This window comes from Mesoplodon densirostris, chromosome 5, assembly GCF_025265405.1.
Source record: "Mesoplodon densirostris isolate mMesDen1 chromosome 5, mMesDen1 primary haplotype, whole genome shotgun sequence".
In the NCBI taxonomy this organism is placed as follows: domain Eukaryota; kingdom Metazoa; phylum Chordata; class Mammalia; order Artiodactyla; family Ziphiidae; genus Mesoplodon; species Mesoplodon densirostris.
In genome coordinates this window covers 114,984,264-115,005,581 of record NC_082665.1, presented here as the reverse complement: position 1 = coordinate 115,005,581, position 21,318 = coordinate 114,984,264, and the positions used below count along the sequence as shown (strand labels likewise).

At 42.1% G+C, this 21,318-nt stretch overlaps 1 protein-coding gene across 5 annotated transcripts in view; it reads right to left on the bottom strand.

Moving 5' to 3' along the window:
* Positions 1 to 21,040: 21,040 nt before the first annotated feature.
* OPA1 (OPA1 mitochondrial dynamin like GTPase) overlaps positions 21,041 to 21,318 on the bottom strand; it is a 92,409-nt gene continuing 92,131 nt past the window's right edge. For all 5 annotated transcript variants that reach the window (XM_060099300.1, XM_060099302.1, XM_060099301.1 and 2 more), the window contains one exon: positions 21,041 to 21,174. The gene's annotated coding sequence lies outside the window, so the exon portion shown is untranslated. The remainder of the gene's footprint in view (positions 21,175 to 21,318) is intronic.

Sequence of the window (21,318 nt, the reverse complement as noted above, 5' to 3'; positions counted from 1 at the left end):
CAGCAGGCATATACTATAAGAAATAGCAACAGAAATCCATTAAAAATGATACCAGATGGAAATCTGGATCTATGGAAAGGACTGGAGAGTACCAGGAATGGTAAGTACATGAGTAAGTGTATATGATCTTTCTTATTACAAGTCCCTTTCAAAGATCATTTTTAAAAACGTAATTGCCTGTTTAAAGCAAAAATAATAGCAATGTATTGGGGACTTTATAACATAGGTCGAAGTAAAATGTATGACATCAATACACTGTAAAGTTTCTTAGCCATTATCACAATTAAGAGCTTATTATGCCAAAAGTGAAATATTTTTTTTTTTCTTTTTCCATTTTTTTTTATTAGTTTCTGCTTTATAACAAAGTGAATCAGTCATACATATACATCTGTTCCCACATCCCCTCCCTCATGCATCTCCCTCCCTCCCACCCTCCCTATCCAAAAGTGAAATATGACAGTTCACTTTTTGAAGTATATCCTTCCGTGCAGCTGAAATGCAACCTCCTCCAAAAAGGCCATCTAGGTTGATGGGCTTTCTTTGGCCTGTCTTCCCACAGCACTCCATGCCCCTTTTAGGAGTGCTCATTCTCTAAAGTTAGTGTCTGTGATCCAGCATCATTACTCTCCTCCTCACGTTCAATCCCTACCAAATTGTTTGTAGAAAAGCTTGAGCCTCCTAGATCTCTCTGAGTTCCAAAGAACAAATTTAATCAGAGAAGTGAGGAAATGCAAAAACAAAGGAAAACAGTCAAGCAAGACAAATAATAGTTTAGCCATAAAACAAAGTTAAGGACCTTTAGTTCCTCCTCAAGGGCTATAGGTAATATCCTGAGCCATATCCTTGAGTTGTTTTGCAGATACTAAAACCCCCGGCAGAGCAAGAGGGAGGGGATATGGGGATATATGTATACGTATAGCTGATTTACTTTGTTATACAGCAGAAACTAACACAACATTGTAAAGCAATTATACTCCAAAAATGATGTTAATAAAAACAAAATAAAATAAAACCCCCAGCAGATGGAAGAAGTTAACTATGCTGACCACAGGCATGCGGACCTCAGAACCAGGTTGATGATGTTAACTCCAGAAATACCACGCTGTTACCTCACCACCAACCAATGAGAAGAATGTCCACGAGCTGATCATGCACCCTGCAACCCTCACCCCTAATGTTGCCTTTAAAAACCCTCTCTGAAAGCTATCGGAGAGTTCAGGTCTTCTGAGCATGAGCTGCCTGTTCTTGCTTGGGACCCTGCAATAAATGCTGTACTTTCCTTCACCACAACCCGGTGTAAGTAGACTGGCTTTGCTGCACGTCGGGTAGGCAGACTCAAGTTTGACTCTTCACCTGTGAGGGAAGAAGTTGAACTCTCAGCTCTGGCATGCTTTCTGTAAGCCATTTCCACTCCCTGCCGCCCTATCCCACCACTACCACTGCACACGCACACACAGAAAAGGCTTTAGGAATGCTAAAAGGAGTGGGATATCTATCACTCAGCAGAATGTAGTAAGAGGGAAGTTTCCAACCTCTCTCTCTCCATCTGCCTGGGACAGTTTTCAGATAGGAGAACGGACCAGATTCAGGACAGGAACGAATCAGGTGTATTCCAGTGGTGTGGAGAGAATCCTGAACTGACCTGTCTTCTGATGTTTCTGGATGGCGGCATGGAAGGTACAGTGAGCCATGATGGGCAGGGCAGCACCTCCTTCTTAGAACATACTCCCAAGCCTGTGCATGGACATGGGCTTATAGTCCTCCTGTGCACAGCCCATCCGCCCCCATAGTGGAGCCCGGGACCACACGCTGGCACTGGAAGGGCCCCACGAGACTCAGACCAACTCTGTCCTTTGGCAAGGCCAACCTGATACCAGAGCACTGAGGGGCTTGCCCAAGCAAGGGTGGAGGTGAGATCAGCGGGAGCGCTGCCCTGTAACCACACTTTGCTGGACAAACACAGAGTACCTTGGCTTCAAATGCCAAGGGAAAGTTTCAAATGCAAAAGGCTTAAAACAGGGGAAAGTAATTTCCGTTAGAAGTCCGAATAGGAGAGTGGTCACTGTTGCAGGAGGTGGTCTTGGGAGGGAGCACAGGTGGGCTGTGGGATGCCGGAAACGTTCAGGTTCTTGACCTGATGGATACAAGGGTGTGGCAGTTTCCATCAAGCCGGACAGGTGACACGTGTACGTTATATTTCAATAAGAAAGTATTTTTAACAAATGAATGAAAAGAGAGAGGAAAGGAAGCATGGAGCCCGGACACTGTGCTGGGCAGCCCCCAGTAGGTGGAGAGGGCAGTGTGTCCGGCACCCCAGCTGTGCCCCTGGGAGGGGCTGAGGGCCGGTCGCCTGCGCGTGTTGTCAGAGCTAACAGCCAGGCCTCTGGGCGCACTGTCTCCTCTGTGTACACAGGGTGTTAGGCCAGGCTCCACCGAGCTGCACTTCATGGTGACAAAGACCACAATACCACCATCTCGTAACTGTCAACAGCATCGCTGTGCTCAGGGCTTTGTTCCAATATTTGCGGAGCCAGAAGGGCCGGGTCGCCTTTACGATATTGACTTAGATTCATCACTTACCAGAGAAAGCAGAGCGCCCAGGCCTGCCGGCTCGCTGCTGAGGCCTTTGGGACGTGCGTGACCTCAGGCAGAACCTGCGGGGCCTTAGAAAACCGACCCGCTTGCCTGTTGTCACTCTTACCTTCCCTGTGGACCTGGGGGTCAGGAGTCACAAATTTCCAGACCGCCGATCAAGATTCTCTCAAGTCCTGTATAAGCCAACCTGACAGATTTGCAGAGGGAGCTGGGGAAACTGAAGCAGAAAGTTTACATCTTGAACTGAAGATTTCGGGAAATGGCATTAGAAAGCTTTTCATGAGGAAGTTTTCTTATTTTATAGGAAAAGGAATTTTTTTTTTTTCTTAACTGGATTAAACTCTATAAATGCCAAACATCTTAGCCTCTAGCTTGGGGTTTTATTGCTCCAATCATTTCTCAGTGAGACACTTCACCACTGACAAATATGAGAGACCACTTTCCAGAAACTCGTGTTGCCAGGGGAAGCTCCCCGCTCCCCTTTGTGAGCCCCGGGCCTCAGCGTCCAGCCCTGACCTGTGACCTCCGGGGCTCCCGGCCTTGCTGTCAGCGGGAGAAAGCGAGGGGCCAGCCTGCGTCAGCTGGACAAACGAGGGCCTGGCAACACGGCCTTAGACTCTGCTCTCCGCGAGGAGCTGACCCCTCGCAGCAGGTGCCCTGTCCCCAGGGCGGCCTTGCTGTCCGGTCAGGTGGCAGGAAGCTCAGGCATCTCTGCTGTCTGAGAGGGTTTCTCTTCTTCCCGTTTTATGAGAAGAGCTCTGCCGAGACTCCGTGCCCTGCCGTCTCTCTGTCTCCAGGGCCCACACATTCAGCGAGCCCTCCGGCAGCCATTCATTTAGCCAGTTTCCTGGGCCACAGCGTCCCCTGGGGACCCCACTTTGGTGGGCAGCAGCGGAACAAGACGCCCTGCTGTTTCCCTTCCCTTTTAATTACACGGGGACAAGCTTCCTTGGGCTGACTTTGGGAGGCAAGCCCCGGGCCAGCCTGGCTGCCCTCCACGAAACAATGCACACATGTTCCAGAGAATTCCCTTCTCGCCTAATCCGGGCTAGGAAGAAAAGGGCTTTTCTTCTTCTTGTCAAAGGGGGTCTTCGATGCTAAGATTCCATTTTGTGTCTCAAGTCATGTCACGGGACTTCTGCCTCGGCCTTGCTGCCTGCTCTTTAGAAATGAAAGACACAGTCCGTGCTTCACCTCAGGACAAGCCCCCCTCCCCTTCCCCGAAAATACAGGGGCTGGGGGCCAAGAGAAGCGGGAAAATCTTCCAGCTCCCACTGTTCCTTTCTTACCCAGGCAACCTCAGCTTTTTGGACTATTTGCCCAAAGGATGAGTGGGGAGGGCTGGTCCTCACCTGCTGATCTCAAGGGTCATGAATATTCTTATAATCCCCTGGAGAGAAGGGCCCTTTCATTAGAGAAGCAGATTCCTCTGCCTCTCTGCTCCACAGCCTCTGGGGCCCAGCTGGCTTCTCCAGATTTTCCTAAGGCCTGGCTATGCTGCTTTCCATCGCGAATCCACACCCCTATTTTATAGATGAAATAAAGGAAATAACAGCAAGGAAGTTACAGACACGCAACCTGTGCTTAGCAAGGAGCTGGGTTCAGTACCCAGAGGAGAACAAACTTCCTGCATCACTGGTAGTTGCAGGCACTTATGTGTTTACACTTTACCTTGTTTGGCAAAAGGATTGGAGGTAGCTTTTGGAAATACCCATGAAAATTCAGACGAAGAAATCAAAGATAAGTGCAGCGGGAGTGGCAGAATGAAATCAAGGCAGGGTAAGGTAGGTTTAGACATGTAAATGTAAGTTTCCATTTGCGAGCCAGGCTAAGCTGAGAATTTAGCTTCAGGCTTCCTAGAAGCCAAAGGAAAGGGAGAAAAATGGTTGATAGAAGGTCAGAGCATACCAGTCTCTCAAGGGAAGCACAGTTCTCCTTGAAACTGAGGCCTGAGACTCCCCACCCAAGGCCCCCATGAATGGTGACATGGTGGTGAGTCCTCAAATAAACAAAAACACTAGGTACTTCATTAAAAATATCATCTCTGATGTAACAGTTTCCTTAAGTTGTGCTTTACAATGGTTGAACTTGCAACTCACACAGCAATAACTGACATTCACTAGACTCCCATCTAACCCTTGTATTTAAAATATATCCTGAATTCAGGCTAAGAAACTAAGAAATAATTCTCATGGGGATTGCATTGCTGCAGATATTTTAAACAAAGGCTCTGATCCTATCGCTAAGCCTCATAGTACAAAGCAATGATTTTCAAAGTTTTAATCTCTTAAAAAGTATCGTACACCCCAAAGATTTTGTTGACATGGGTTTATGTCGATTGATATTTACTATTGGATATAATAGTTGATACTGATATATTCAAAACTGAAACTGAGAAATATTTAAAATATTTACTCATTAATAAATTTTTTTAAATGAAATGATTCCATGTTAATATAAAATACATTTCTTATGAAAAACAAAAGAATGTAGCAACACGGGTAGCTATTATTGTTTTTTATTTTTATATTTTTTTTGCGGTACGCGGGCCTCTCACTGTTGTGGCCTCTCCCGTCGCGGAGCTCAGGCTCCAGACGCGCAGGCTCAGCGGCCATGGCTCACGGGCCCAGCCGCTCCGCGGCATGTGGGATCTTCCCGGACCGGGCACGAACCCGTGTCCCCTGCATCAGCAGGCAAACTCTCAACCACTGCGCCACCAGGGAAGCCCTATTATTTTTAATTAATTTACTTTTGGCTGTGTTGGTTCTTCATTGCTGCATATGGGCTTATTGCGGTGGCTTCTCTTGTTGCAGAGCACGGGCTCTAGGCGCGCAGGTTTCAGTAGTTTTGGCACGAGGGCTCAGTAGTTGTGGCTCACGGGCTCTAGAGCACAGGCTCAGCAGCTGTGGCACACGGGCTTAGTTGCTCCGTGGTATGTGGGATCCTCCCGGACCAGGATCGAACCCGTGTCTGCTGCACTGGCAGGTGGACTCTCAACCACTGTGCCACCAGGGAAGCCCACGAGTAGCTTAAAAAAATTTTTTTTTTTGCAATTCTCTTTAGTGTCTGGCTTGATAGAAGATAGATGGATTCTTCTATCTGCTTCTGCATTCAATCTGTTGCAATATGTTGTTTTGGTTAAGGAGGTGAAGAAAACCTGGTCTCACGCAGTAACGGGATGAGAAAAAAACAAGAAGAATGGAATAGCCTTTCCAGGTAATTGTGCAGCTCCTTTGATGCTACACAAACACTTGACACGTCAGTAAACTTATCCTCTATGACGTAAAATCCCTTGGTCTACCTCCTGCTTGGAGAGGACCTTTCCTCATGCCTGATCTGGACCCATTATGCACTAGCCGTTCAGAAAATATTGGTTTCCTTGTTTATGCAGATCTTCCAAATGACACATCTCTTTTTACAATATGAAAAAATCACATTCATGAATACCATCTTCTATCTCATCAGAAAAATACTGAGAAGTTGTCAAGCTCATTTTGTTTTTCCAAATCCTCATTTTTGCTTAAACGTGTAAGTTTTACCATTGGCAACCAATACAACAGAGGTGTTTTCCTTAAAGTGGCAGGTTCACTCTTAGTATTGAGAAAATGTCTGCTTTATGAGTCAGTTTGAATTACCATAGTTGATTAGGCATTCTTTTAAGCAAAATGGTGTTCCTTGAAAAAAATGACAGTTTAGGTCATACATCAAATAATTGCACGAGTACTTTTTATCAAGATGACTGTGATATTCTGGGTTACAAAGGGTTTTATGTGACACTCCTACTTTGTCAGACTATTAAAAAAGCATGTACTTAAGGGTTGAGGTTTAATAAAACTAAAAATTGATAAAATACATTAATATCATAGCAATACAAATTAATAAAATAAATGAATAATTTTTACTGTTTCATCAAGCCATTCTTTAAGTAAAACTAGTTTGTTTCTTTTAAACTGTGAGTGCATGGTGGTAAAGATGACACAATGCTCATTAGCACAGGTTGTGCCATTGTCTTGATTCATGCTAGGCAGTGTTACCCATGGCTGTTTTTGCAGAACCAGTTAATGTCAACATAGTGAAAAGGGGAAATAAAATATCAGTGTTATTATAAAATCATTTTGACCTTGTTGAGTACTGACAGGGTCTTGAGTACCCCCAGGGTCCCACCCTTACCAACTAACTGCTGGTGTAGAGGAAGACTTGGCATCTAAGATAGCAGGTAGTCTAGGAGAGACTCCGGATGCCAAAAAGGAAAAGGCAAGGATTTCTTTCTGAAAATGTTCTATATTTTGAGTACAGCTCTGAGAGCTAAAGGAATTAGGAATGCATCCTGTGATTATAATGTGATAAATATTTCAGAAGTTTAGTGCTAGAATCAAGTTATTTGATTAAGGTTAGATAAATGCTTAATATAAGCCAATAACTGAATTCTACTCATTTCATCACAATATCTTATCTACCATACTGATATATTTTAAACATTAAATGAGATAATAGCTCTGAAAGCTGTATGCCAATTCAGGACAGTTTTATTTAGAAAAGGCAGTTTTATATAAAAATAGAATCACTTATGGTTACCAAGGTGGGGGCAGGAGGGATAAATGGGGAGACTGGGATGGACTTATACACACTACTATATATAAAATAGATAACTAATAAGGACCTACTGTATAGCACAGGGAACTCAATACTCTGTAATGATCTATATGGGAAAAGAATCTAAAAAAGAGTGGATATATGTATATGTATAACTGATTCACTTTGCTGTACAGCAGAAACTAACACAACATTGTAAATCAACTGTACTCCAATAAAAATTAATTATAAAAAAATAGAATCAAAGTTCTTACAAATGTCAGCATTAGAAGGACCTTTAGTGAACAGCCAATCAAACCCTTTTATTTTACCAACAAGGAAATTAAGACTAAAGTTGCAAAGGACCTTCCAAATTACAGCAAATCCTGGGCTAATTTTTTGCCAGTTGAAGTGAAAAGTTAATTATTTATCCCAGATAGCAAATGAAAAAAGACACTCACATGCTCACACATAAACCTGAGTAAACATATAGCAGTGAGCATTACCTTATACGTAACTCAACGTCTATATACTGTATGTTTTACAGACGTGAACAGTTCACTCATTTGAACAGTTTTTCAATATTTGTTATGTGCCAGATGCTGTGCTAAATGTTAGAGATAAGAAGATCTACGATACCCAGTGTCTGCCCTTAAAGACCTTTCACTCTTGTTAAGAAATGTATGTAAAGCGGCAGTCCCAGGATATGATGCTGTTAGGACAGGCAGATGTGTGGGGCGCTAATGGAAAAGCAGCCAGTTCAGGTGGGAGTTGGGAAGGAAGGGAGGGTTCACAAAAGTTACCCAGAGGAGGTGGTGCTGGATCAGGGTCCCCATGGATGGACGAAGGTTATCAGAGCAAGGACAGTCCATCCTGAGCAGTGTGTGTGCAGGAAGGTCTGTGGCTCTTGATATAGATGTGGGCTGAGGGGATGGTTGGAATTGCTATCAGAGAAATGGGCTATGTGCTAAAGAATTATTATTATTATTATTATTTTGGCGGTACGCGGGCCTCTCACTGTTGTGGCCTCTCCCGTTGCAGAGCACAGGTCCCGGACGCGCAGGCTCAGCGGCCATGGCTCACTAGCCTAGCTGCTCCGTGGCATGTGGGATCTTCCCAGACCGGGGCACGAACCCATGTCCCCTGCATCGTCAGGTGGACTCTCAACCACTGTGCCACCAAGGAAGCCCTGTGCTAAAGATTTTGAACTTTATTTGCAAGTTATCTGGAGACAGTTTTAATAAAAAATGGTCACATTTGCATTTTAGAGTCTTCTTTCTGGCAAGAGTGTAAAGGATGCTTAAGATAGAAATGAAAATGAAGGCATGTGGCAGGAAGAGAGGTGAGCTATGGGGCCATCTGAGGTGTGCAGAGACAGGAGGATGAGCACAAAAGATACTAAGATCAAAACTGTAGACATTGGTGATTGGGTTTGTTGCTTGTATCAGGGACAGGGAGACTCCTAGGTGTCTTTTTTGGCAGCTATTACAGTGCCTGTCACCAAAATAGTGAGATCTGGAGAAGGGAGAGGTTTAAAATGGAGAAAGGGGTGGCTGCACTTTGGACAGGTTGAGTGTAAGACACCTAGGGCACATGCAAGTAGGGAGCTGGAGTTGGGGTTTGGAGTGTGGAGATAGGAACAGGATGGAGCTGGAGAGTTGAGAGTCACAAGCAAATGTGGCTGGGCGTCAACCAGCCAGGAGGAAGAGGAGACAGAAAAGGAGAGTGCTGAGGGAGCGCTCCAGGAAAGGCCCGCCCTCGGGAAGCTCTGTGGACAGTCCTGACAATCAGCAACCATTCTGTGATAAGAACGAAGACCAGGAGAAAGTGGGGTCACAAAATTACAGAAGTCAAAGAAGTAAGAGTTGAGAGAGAGAGAGAACAGATGTCACAAAGTATTAAATGGCCTTAATGGATCAAGCAAAGTAAGTATAGCAGTATTTGGGGGCATTAGTAGCACGGAAGTCACTGGAGACCTCCGAGAGGGGTGGCTGGCCGAGGGGCAGTGGTGGGAGCAGCAAGGACGTGGGGAGGGAGGCCCAGCTGACAAAGGAAATGCCAGCTTGCAGCTTGGAGTGAGCTGTAGATTGAGTACGGGTTGATCTCTCTTCCAAGGCGCTTGGCTGAGAATGAAAGAGAGGGCATAGTTTACAGATATACAGGGTTTACCGAAGATACCAATTTACTTCTAGAGCCTGGGATTCAAGGACATTTTAAAAGTTCATTTGCTTTATTTCCAGATAACTCTCCCCAGAAGTACCCAGAAGACAGTAAAGTGGCAGTATCAAATGAAGACGAAGGAAAACCCATTCAAACTGAAAAATGTAAAAATAGCTAACGTAAGCAACCATACTGAATAAGATGTCAACAATCCAACTTTCCTTATACCCACGTGGTAAAGCATAGCCTGGTGGCAGGGCTAGTAGGAGATAGCGAGCCAGTCCCTTTGCTGCCCGCCATGAACATAAGGATTCACACAACTCTCACTGTGCCCTCTCAGGCAACCCATCCATAGCCTTTTTTTTTTTTTTTATTTTTTTTCAATTTTTTTTCATTTATTTATTTTTTCGCTGCATTGGGTCTTCGTTGCTGTGCGCAGGCTTTCTCTAGTTGTCGCAAGCGGGGGCTACTCTTCATTGCAGTGCATGGGCTTCTCACTGCAGTGGCTTCTCTTGTTGGGAACACAGGCTCTAGGCGCACGGGCTCAGTCGTTGTGGCACGCAGGCTCAGCAGTTGTGGTACACGGGCTCAGTTGCTCCATGGCATGTGGGATCTTCCCGGACCAGGGCTCAAACCTGTGTCCCCTGCATTGGCAGGCGGATTCTTAACCCTGCGCCACCAGGGACGTTCCTCCATAGTCTTTTTAAAAACCTACTTGGTTTCAGGTCTTTGTTCTCCCGTTCCAGTGCAAATTAAGCCCCTGCCCTCCCCTTCGGCAGGGAGGGGCTGCTGGGTGTGAGGTGTCTCCTTGGAAGTGAGGAGCAGCCCAAGACTGGGCTGCCTGGCTCCCAGGGATTTGCGTGTGAGGTGTGGCACTGAGCCCTAGAAATAGAAAAATATTCTATCTGCAAACATTCCTGAGGGGGCTAGAACTCTCTTATCTACAGCTCCCAGATGCCAGCATTCTGAAGTCACAACCTCTCAAACTTCTCTGACGTCCTTTGCCGACAGCAACTTCTTCCTCAGGCTTCCTACTAAGCAACACAGGCTATTTCTAGTAGAGAAACAGTTTACAGCACCGTGCAGTGGTTAAGTGCACAGTCGAGGGGACAGATTGCCAGGGTGGAAATCCCAGCTTTGCCACTTCCAAGCTAAGTAGACGGACAACTTGAACAACTCAGAGATGTCATTTTTTTTTCCCATCTGGGAAAGGGGAAAAGACCAGTACCTACCTCTCAGGGTTGTGGAAACCAACACACAGGTTAAGTGCTTACAACAGTGCCTGACACATAATAAGCACTCAATAAATGTTGGTATCATTATTTAGAAGGATTTAGGAGAGAAACACCTTGTACCCGGTTTGGAGGCAAATATGATGCCTTTCACTTAAAAGAGAATATAATCTGGAAAATGTCCTGCTTGACTCAGTTGGACCAGGAGACACTTTTCCTCGGTGTTGGGAGAACATCTTTATTTATTTATTTATTTATTTATTATTTTTTTTGGCGGTACACGGGCCTCTCACTGTTGTGGCCTCTCCCGTTGTGGAGCACAGGCTCCGGACGCCGGACGCGCAGGCTCAGCGGCCATGGCTCATGGGCCCAGCCGCTCCGTGGCATGTGGGATATTCCCGGACCGGGGCACGAACCTGTGTCCCCTGCATCGGCAGGCGGACTCTCAACCACTGCGCCACCAGGGAAGCCCGGGAGAACATCTTTAGATGCCAAGTTTAATCAGTGGTAGGAACTTTGGGACCATCCTGGTAGAGGAAGGGGCTCTGATAAGGTCACTCATCACATGGACGCAGAGCATGATTAGAAGCATGGTTCTTTGGCTTTGTGGCCTGTGCTCTGCCTTTGCTCTCCTGTAGATAAACATAGGTTTCAAACCCTGTATGGGTGTGCTTGTCAGGGCCTTGCCCTTCTCAGCAGTGGCCTTCCTCCTGGTAGAGTTTCTCCAACTAGATTTCTTTTTCTGGAAACAGCGATGAATTCTTGGTTACAAATTCAGGATAAACACACACAGACTACACAATAGACTCTCCTTTTTGAAAAAGCACCCTTTAGTTAGGGAGCTGATTTTATTCAAGCTGCACCATAAATACAAAATAATTACCAAAATTCTGGGCTACCTCCTCCTCAATAAACCTTAAAAATAAATGTGCTCTGAAAACTCAGAATTCACTTAAACTATGAAAAACTAGCATGACAAGTGCCATTTTCCCCGGCTGAGGTTCACCAGGGTGACCTTCAGAACTTGAAAAACTTTGATGTTTAGAGCAAAAGACTTTTATGTAAGTATGTGCATCTCATTCAATTGGGGTTTTCCCTTAGCGAGGACTTGCCCGATGTGCCGGAAGTAGGGTATCCAGTTCTCCCTTTATGAACATACCCAGTTTTGCCAAGCAGCTCACATGTAAAGGAACCGCCATGGCAGGAGAGTTGAGGAGGTGAGGGAAGAGGCTGTTAGCACACGGCCGGCCCATCCAATACCTGCCCTTTGTTCCAGGCTCTGCACTCAAACCTTCCTGGAATCCCAGAAAGACTTGGCTAACAAGCCAGCCTCGGAACTTCAGGCAGCCTCTCTGAGCCAGAGTTTATGTACGGTAAAATTTTCCCTTCAGTCCAGCCTCATCATCAGTGAAGCTAGAGCTCTAGGTATATAAATGAAGCTAAAAATCTACACATCTCTAAGAATGAGCAGAAATCATATTATTTTCAGAAGCCCTAGTAATACTGTCACTCAAATCCATGGAGGCCAGAGGTGAGCAGGAAGTTACCGTTTAAATCAGAGGCTTCAAACGGTGACCCATGGGTGGGCAGTGTGTTACAGATGTTTCTGACTCACACACTGTTAAAAAGATTCTTAAAATCAGCTGCTAATATTTAAAAGGCAGGAGGTTTCGTATGATTATCCGGATCCCCAACTTCTTTTACAAATGACTAAGGCATTATTACATTTGTGGCCCCTTATTTAAATCTTCATGGAACAGAAACAATACTTCCCTGGGAGTCAGGAGGCAAGGGTTCTAGCTCGACCACTAATTGAACAAATTGCTTCTTCTCTCTGGGTCTCTTTTCTTCTTCTTTCTTTTTTTTTTTTTTTATAACGAAAAAAGAGCTATCATTGTTCTAAAACTATAATTCACTTTCTAGATACGCAAAGCAAGTCCAAAGCAAGTCCATGATATAACTCCTCTAGAAATCACACCATACTCTGTACAGTTAGCCAGGTGGTAGAAGGTTTTAAAAATGTTTCAGTATGTATATAACTGGTAACACAAAAGATTATCCAAACTATAGGCATCGGTATAAAAGCCATGGTAACTCAGAAGGAGGAAGCTACTTTTAAAGGAAGAAGTCCTCTGTCTCATACACTTGGGAAGATGGAAGCTGCCCACCACCAGATGCTGAACATGCAGATGTGCCGCGTATCCATCTGCCATGGAAATTTCCCTATTTCCACATTCTCATCTTGTAGTTTTGAGGGTGAGCATGCCACGCCTCGGCCGTGGAGGCTTTCTGCTCCAGTGGCTTCAGACAAAGTTACCATTAACTCCCCAACCTGCAAAAAAATTATTTGACACAAAGGATTCCAAAATGTCCTCCTCTCCCCCTACAAGCCCACAAACAAATGGTACAGGAATGAGGTCAGAAAGGAATCCCCCGCCTACCAGGCCCCTGAATTCATTTACCTACCTCAGAGCCCATTCAGGGGAAGGGGTGGGACCGGGAACAAGAGCCCCTCGGAGGCCAAGTGGAGTTTGGGGGTCGAGCGCTACATTACAAGATCTGACAGGCCTTTGCCAGCCTTCAGCTTCTTTGTGTCTCTCACATAATAGAGAAACACAAACTGAGCAGCACACGATCTGTGGTTACACCCTTGGACAGAGCGCACTCTTTGCAAATGCTAATAGTATTGTAGCATCCTGTCACCCGGGAACACGAAAAAAGGATGTTGATTTTCACATGAACCAGAACAGGCCCATTGTACACAAGTTGGTGACCAACTTGTAGTATCTGCACATCAAAAGCCCAGCCAATCATAGGGTACACAGCTGGCGAACCACACCAACCCGGGCGCCTGTCCCAGAGAACGAGATCCTAATGCCCCATCCACCGCTATGGTGACAAAACATAGTGCTTTTGACGTGAATGGGCCCACAGTCTCAGGATCCTGATTCAGCAATTAGTATAATTAGTAAGAACGTAAGTGTCTCAGATATTTAAAAAGGGAAATCTGAATGTATGAAAATGGGCGTGGCTTCGTGCTCTTGCTGAGAGCCTTCGGTATGATATTCAATGAGGCACTCATACTTGGGGGGGTATCTGATACTGGACTAGAGGAACTCACGAGAATGTTGGCAGGGAAGTATTTATTACCTACTCCTATCCTAATGGTCCTGGGAAACTAGAAACTCTCAGGGCAAGAAAATTAAATAAAGAATATAAATGATATTCCTGAAAATAAACTTAGAGGTTGTAAAGGCTTCTGTTAATAGCTTTCAAGTGCTAAGTTTATGAGAAATCAAAAGGCAGTCAAAATTTGGGAAAATAAAATATTCAATCAAGGTTTTGAAAACTGGGGTAAAAATAATTCTGCATCTTAACAGTTGGGCTAACTCAGAAAGAATTAGAGAAACTGTACAGGTAAAATGGGAAAATTAACATGATTAACATGTTAAGGGAAAATTGCAGAGTATTCATTTTCACTCCTAAGGTCTGGGGTAGACCTGAGATTAGAAACCCCTGAATCTTAGTATCACCTTGTTCCCCAGGGCCCCATAGGAAACCATCTCTGCAGGGGTTTCTATTCTTGTGGAGCAACAGAAGCCTCATATAATTAGGGAAGACCATCCTGGGCATTTCTGTAAAGTTAGCTCAACTTGCACTTTCTAGGTATATCAGTACCCTAATATACTCATAATTTTATAAATAAATTCATTTTCCTAAAAGTATATTTGAGAGACAGCACGTTTTAGAAAGTGCGTAGGCTTGTAACCCGATTTGTTTTCCAATTTAGACTCTGCTAGTCACTGGAATGACCTTGGTTATTTAACTTTTCTGAGCTTATTTTCTCATCTATAAAAATGGAAAAAATACTGCCCGTGATAATGGATGCATAACATAAGACATACTGGTTCCTTTGCTCTGGATTTAAGTTCTTTTCTTCAAAGTTTAAAAAGAAAGTCAAAAACGTTTCACAGGATTAATCCTTGGCAAGATAGGATACTGACCATTAAAAAGGTTTTGGGGGGGTCTCTAGATAGATCCCCAAAGGCTCATGGCCAGCGACAGTACACTGTGTCCTGAGTCCCGCTAGGACCTTTATACAGGCTCTTACTCAGGGTGTGCTGCCACCCCTGCAATGGCTGTGTACCTTTTCTCCCAAAACACATCAAACACCGCCCCCTCGCATTAGTGCTGCTCATGGCGGTGGGGAGGCGGGTTCACCATCATTACTGGGCGTGTGCTGTGCTGTGCTGTGTTAAGGTATAGGTGACTCCTGGTTTTCACTACATATACGTTGATGGTAGACAAAAATGATATAAATTCGGCACCCAGAGGGATTGGCCAGGTGCGGTGGCATGTGCCGGTAGTCCCAGCTACTTGGGAGGCTGAGGGCAGGAGGATCGCTTGATCCCATGAGTTCCGGGCTGTAGTGCGCTGTGCCAATCGGGTGTCTGCACTAAGTTTGGCATCTGTATGGTGACCTCCCGGGAGTGGGGGACCACCAGGTTGCCTAAGGAGGGGTGAAGCGGCTCAGGTCGAAAACGGAGCAGGTCAAAACTCCTGTGACCAGAGGAATTGGTTGTATACCACTTGGAGCATCATTGGCTGCAAGTGTGAGGACTTTGGACTTAAGCCCTCTAGACATATACAGTTTTTAATGGAGAAATAGTAAGTATGCCATCTCGTTAATGACTCATGACGACTTCTGTGTTAACATGCGTGGAAAAGAGAGATTAAAAACAAAAATGGAACACAAACTAAGGGAGCAGAGAAATGGATAGGTTCATCCCTTAAGAGGTATATTAATTTCAATATTCCTGGTAGCTGAAGCAAAGAAACAGGTGAAGTCTTGAGTTCTCTTTGACAGAAGGGAAGCACCATATGCGTTTGTCTGTAGTGGGAAACTTTGATGGCACTGAATTATCTAGTACTCCTTACTTTAAAGACCTTAAGTGAGAACAGAGACATGTCATTAGATTTTACTACTGCAAAAGGTACTGTGTATTTTGTCAAATAGGTGCATCATACAGTATTTGTCTGCGAAAGCCAAGGGCATAATACTAGATAAATTAAGAAGTCGGTAAAGGTAAGTAGTCCACGTAGTACTGATTTCTGATGATTTGGCCTAATTCTCAGATGAACTTTATCAAAGCAAGAAGATGGAGTTAACCTATTCCCTACATACTTTCTCACAAATGTTAGAGGTCTCACAAGCTTTTGGCAAGTGTTAGATCACGTATGCCATGAACATATTTTTTGACAAGTGGATAAAATTCGAATTTCCATGTTGTTGCTATGATTTAGTTACTTCAAGAGCAAGTAGCAGAACGGACATTCTGCTTTGAACTCTAAGGAGTGAAACTTGTATTCTTAACACAACCATAAGATATGCCTCTGTGGAGGCTGCTGACAGTTTCACTGGATCTTCAGTGAGGTCTATGGCCTACATTTTTTTTTTTAAAGACATTTTGCATTTTCTCAAATACTTGGATAGGAACCAGGCTACACCTGGGTTAATTAGTTAAAAACAAAACAAAACAAATAATAAGAATCCTTTACCACAAAGAATAAGGAACTGATTAAAAACATTTAAAAGCTATAGTTACCCCCATCAGTGACTTGACCCCAAATGAACCTTAACACTGATCCTACAGAATGTGAACAAAACACACAAGGAGGCTTTCAGAGGGCGATCATATACACTGTCTCACTGTCAAGCTGGTAACAACTCTCATTTCAAAATACATATTTAACCCAATGCCTTATGATGTATGTTTTTCTTACCCTTATTTTATAAAACTGTCTTCTTCGGGCTAAAGATCACTCACATTTAAACTGTCCTGGCACTGTTCTGCTTTGCAATCTTTGACAACTTTTGGAGTACCTGTCTTAACTCTTTTAAGTTTTCTACATCTATCAACTTAGTCTAATATGTGCAGAAATTATGACTTAGTTATCACCAATTGGGTATTTTATTGCTTAAATTTTATTGAAACAATAATTATTATTTTAAAACACATTTTGTAATATAATTAAATAATGAATCTGTATTATTTACAAGCACGTGGTAGCTACTTCACTTGGACAAAGACATTAATTCTTCAGCTGAAAGTATTAGAAGAAAACACATAAATTACCCTATTAAATCTTCAGGAAGTAAATTCTTCAAACTTTCTTGACCCATGAAGATTTTGAACTTGAAGTGAACAAAGGAGGAAAACAATTTCAAATGCAACTAGTTTCGGGGCCTCAAACTAGGACTGGTCTGTTAACGCTGACGAGTGAAATAACTGCTCATATGACTGAAATATGTTCTTCCTTATAAACCCTCTAAAGGAAGTCAAAGATTGTCTTGACACCTATTCACCAAAAATATACCACACTCCAGCTATTGTCTACAACGTATGGAAGCAATCATGACTTTACAGAATCTTTTCCTGGTTTTGATTTTAGCCAACCACATGAATCCTGGAGAAGACACACCCATGCTCGGCCTTATTTTACACATCTAATGATCACCAAATCTTTAATAAGCATCATTTAGGAGCAAAGTTCTGGGAAGAATTATAAAATAAAAAATGGGAGCTCATTCGGTTCTTTGTGACCGCCTGGAGGGGTGGGATAGGGAGGGTGGGAGGGAGACGCAAAAGGGAGGGGATATGGGAACATATGTATATGTATAACTGATTAAATTTGTAAAATAAAATTTAAAAAAAAAATGGGAGCTCATAATCAGGTGGTAGATGGAATTAAGTGATCTTTAAGGTTCCTTCCAGTTCTAAGACTTAATGATGGCTTGTTAGTAAGCCTCATATATGACTGAACATGTTAGCATCATTAATGAAAATGGTGGCCATGGACTTCCCTGGTGGTGCAGTGGTTAAGAATCTGCCTGCCAATGCAGGAGACACGGGTTTGATCCCTGGTCCGGGAAGATCCCACATGCTGCGGAGCAACGAAGCCCGTGCGCCACAACTACTAAGCCTGCGCTCTAGAGCCCACAAGCCACAACTACTGAAGCCCTCGCGCCTAGAGCCTGTGCTCCACAACAACAGAAGCCACCACAATGAGAAGCCTGCACACCGCAATGAAAAGCAGCCCCTGCTCGCCACAACTAGAGAAAGCCTGCGTGCAGCAACGAAGACACAATGCAGCCAAAAATAAATAAATTAAAAAAAAAGAAAGAAAATGGTGGTCATGGCAGCAAAATGCAGTTAAAAACATTTAAAAATTATATTTTACCAAAGAAAATACCAAAATGCATTGACAAATATCAAGACATGAAAAAGAGCATCGTTAGACCATAGATTACAACTGTGCAATGTGAGGCATGTGAAATTCAAGCATTCAAAGAAGAGCTACATTTAAGAGGCTTGTTAGACCATGCATTTGGTTATACTGTGACGTCAAATTATTTCCCTAGGTACACAGGTTTCTCTCTCTCTCCCTCGTTAAAACAGAGACAACTTAAAAACTGCTCTCCAATAAGAGAATTATAACATGATTTCAGTATCTTTAATTACTCATCTACACAAATGACCTTAGATCGAGCACAGGCAAAATATAAATTGCAGTAATATCTGCATATAGCGTGAAGGTTTTTAAAAATAATACGAGTTCATTCATAGTTCACGAGTAAAAACAAGGTTAAGTTTTAAATATTTAAACACAAAGCCATGATTATTCAAAAGGTAAGCATATTTATGAGCACATTTCTATACTGCTAAAGTTCCTGAAACTATAGCATATACCAGCTTAAAGAACTGAGATTAAAAAAAAATTACTTTGATCCCCTTTATTGGTAAACTAAAACACCATTATAATTTTTTCACAGATAAATACCTCTAAAATAAATAAAAAATAAAATTATTAACTAGTTAAGGGATTTACCTTTTAAACCTACACTCTGAATCTTATCATCATGTGTAAAATTCCCAAATTATAAGGTCAGGAAACACCTCTCTCTGCAATGTTCCCTACTTATTTTTACACTATTCATTTGCTTCTGGAGGCTAAATAATTTGTGGGAAGGAGTCTGCTGGAGTAAAGCCTGGAAAGGGGGGATAATGCAAAGAAAAGAGAATATAATTAAGCCGCTAAGAAAGGCTGATTGCTCCGCCTATAACTAAAGCTCAGCTGAACTATAATTCAACCGTGAAGCTGCAAGAACCGCTTGTTTCCTGTCATGATTTGCCCACACAGTTTGATTTTTAAAATTGATACCCGGACCGAGTAAATTTTAGATATAATCTATTTACAGTTGTTCAGTCTTCCATACAGAGCTTTGTTCATTCTATTCTTTGCAAATTCTGACAGGAAAAACAAATGATTCCGGTCTAGTTAGAATTTAACTTCTGTATATTGAATTTGTTTTTATTTGTTACATTTGTATACTTCTGTATAGTGATTTGTTGATATCTGAATCATTTGTAAGTTCTGAACTATAGACACAATACGCAGGGTTTACTATTGAGAATCTGAATTTTATTTTTTTCTTTTAATAACATCTGCATTTAATAAATACCTGCCTGGCTTTTGGGTGGGCAGGGAAGCATGCTTAGTGTGAGACTAGCCATAAAGGAAAAAAATGTATAATCCATGAAAGAAGTTGTATTACTGAGGAGGACGGGGAATATCTGGACTCTAATGTGGGATTTAAAATAATATTTTTATTATCTATTTACATATTTAAATTACAAATACTGATCTCAAAGAAATGGAGACATCCATCCTCCCTCCCCCACACCTTTCTTAAATTTATACAAAGAGATGCAATAGTAGTACTGACTTAACATCAGCCTTTTGCTTGGGGGCAATCTGTAGAAATACAGCTGAGGGCATTCTTCCCTATCCATAGCTCACGGAAATAAACATGGTCTTATTTCTTTTTTTCTTTAGAAATAGATTTGTAGTTATAAAGTGGTTGTGTTTTACAACTGCAAAAATATTAATCATTGCATGATGTTTGCTTCCATGAGGGTGTTTACCCACTGGCCAACACTGGTTAGAGGGAGTTAACCGGTAAAGTCATCTCCTAACTTTTGCACAGACCAGCAGGGAGTTCTACTCCCTTTCCATTCACCCACTATCCCTAGGTCTGAAGGATACAGAAACGTCCTTGACTACTCAGCTCCCAAATAAAGTATACTGCTACTAGCTGTTTAAAACTGGATCTACTTTTCTTACCAACCAGTTTAAAACAAATATTTCCTGAATTCTCAATTTTGGAAATATTTTGTGGTATACTTTAACCTTCCATATTAAGTGTCAGATCTTGATAGAGATCACAATAAAGAATGTACCGATGTTAAATTAAAAAAAAAATGTGGGGTGGAAGGGAACTGTTACCAAAACATAATTTTCAAGAAAATTGTAAAATTAAGTAAACTGTAAAATAAAAACTGTCACACAATGGGCATTTTTATTAGAATAATAAAGGCTTAATGAAATGGCAGCAAAGAGCAGAGTTAAATGAGAAAGACATTTAAAGTAAAAAATGGCCTATTTCTTTGCTTTAAAGTCCTTTAGCCAATAAAAAAAATATTTATATAAAAAAATGAAAATGATGTGAGAATATTATTGTAATTGAATTGCAATGAATTAAACTTTATATTTTTCTTTAAACATTCAGTGAAGAGGTGGATGGTCAACACTATTCTAACTGTTGAAATAATTTCTATTTAAAATACAGTCTTATGAAAGCAGGCTTTTTTCCTGAGGCCTAGATGAAATGTTTGACAATAGCTGAAATTAGTCTAAATGAAATTAGTCAATTGATTATTCTTAATCTTTCCTATCCTATGTCACAAACCAACAGCTCTGTCAAATGGTAAAAAAACCACTGTTAACAAGAAAGCTAGCTCAAGTATACAACATCCAAAATGAATGAATTTCAAATGGGTAGAGAGAGTACAAAAACATCAACTGAATCCAATAGGTAAGCTGCTACTCACTTAGCTTCTAAGGCAACTTCTAAGCTGTCAATGAAGGGTTGAAATCTTTCACTGAATGTACACGGAATTGTAATACAAATTAACCTATTTGAGGGGTTTTTCTGTTAACTCGCTTTCTTTCATGAGATGAATATAAACTGAATTATCATGGTCAAATAGTTTCTGGATATAGAACATTACAGATACAGACAACAACTCAGCAGGTTACCATCAATTTATATACAATTGATAGCCTTTAGATAATTGCCATCAGTTTTATTTCAAAACACCTAGCATTCTTTTTCTGGAAAAGAAACTGACATTGAGTAACATCAGCTAATGAGTTAGTTGAACTAGTGCCACTACAAACGAGACAACAAGCAGGAGAGCGAGTTTCTTATCTTCAAGGACTGAGTCTACTGGCCATACCAAGTTAAATTATCCCAATTTGTCACTTTAATACAAAAAAAAATGGAATGTTAATGCCATTTCCACTGTTTTTCCATTGAAAAGGCAGCTGATGGTTAAAGTGCCTCTAACACACATAAATTATTTTTATTCCATGACTTTATTTTATGTTTAGAAAGGTGGAACAGCAGAAGAAAAAAAAAGGCAGGACAAAAGGCTCTGGAGTTTTCTTTCTTCAGATGGGTGCAGAGGTGATTATATTATGAGTAGGAGGTCTGTAAAAATAAACAGAATTTTCATTGATAAATTTAGGTCTAGGGAGACAAATGTAAAGTTTCTAAGTAAATTTCACTACTGCATGATCATAAAAATGTTGAAGCTTAACTGCCTAAGTTTGCTAGTTTTATTAAATTTAAAAT